This window comes from Physeter macrocephalus, chromosome 21 (assembly GCF_002837175.3).
Source record: "Physeter macrocephalus isolate SW-GA chromosome 21, ASM283717v5, whole genome shotgun sequence".
NCBI classification, from domain to species: domain Eukaryota; kingdom Metazoa; phylum Chordata; class Mammalia; order Artiodactyla; family Physeteridae; genus Physeter; species Physeter macrocephalus.
The window spans coordinates 11,587,284-11,587,555 of NC_041234.1; positions in this window are offsets into that span (position 1 = coordinate 11,587,284).

The following is a 272-nucleotide window of genomic DNA, read 5'->3' on the forward strand; positions in this document are numbered from 1 at the left end:
ATAGTCTTTATTTTAAAGTCTATTTTGTCTGATATGAGAATTGCTACTCCAGCTTTCTTTTGATTTCCATTTGCATGGAATATCTTTTTCCATCCCTTCACTTTCAGTCTGTATGTGTCCCTAGGTCTGAAGTGGGTTTCTTGTAGACAGCATATGTACAGGTCTTGTTTTTGTATACATTCAGCCAGTAAATGTCTTTCGGTGGGAGCATTTAATCCACTTACATTTAAGGTAATTATCAATATGTATGTTCCTATTACCATTTTCTTAAC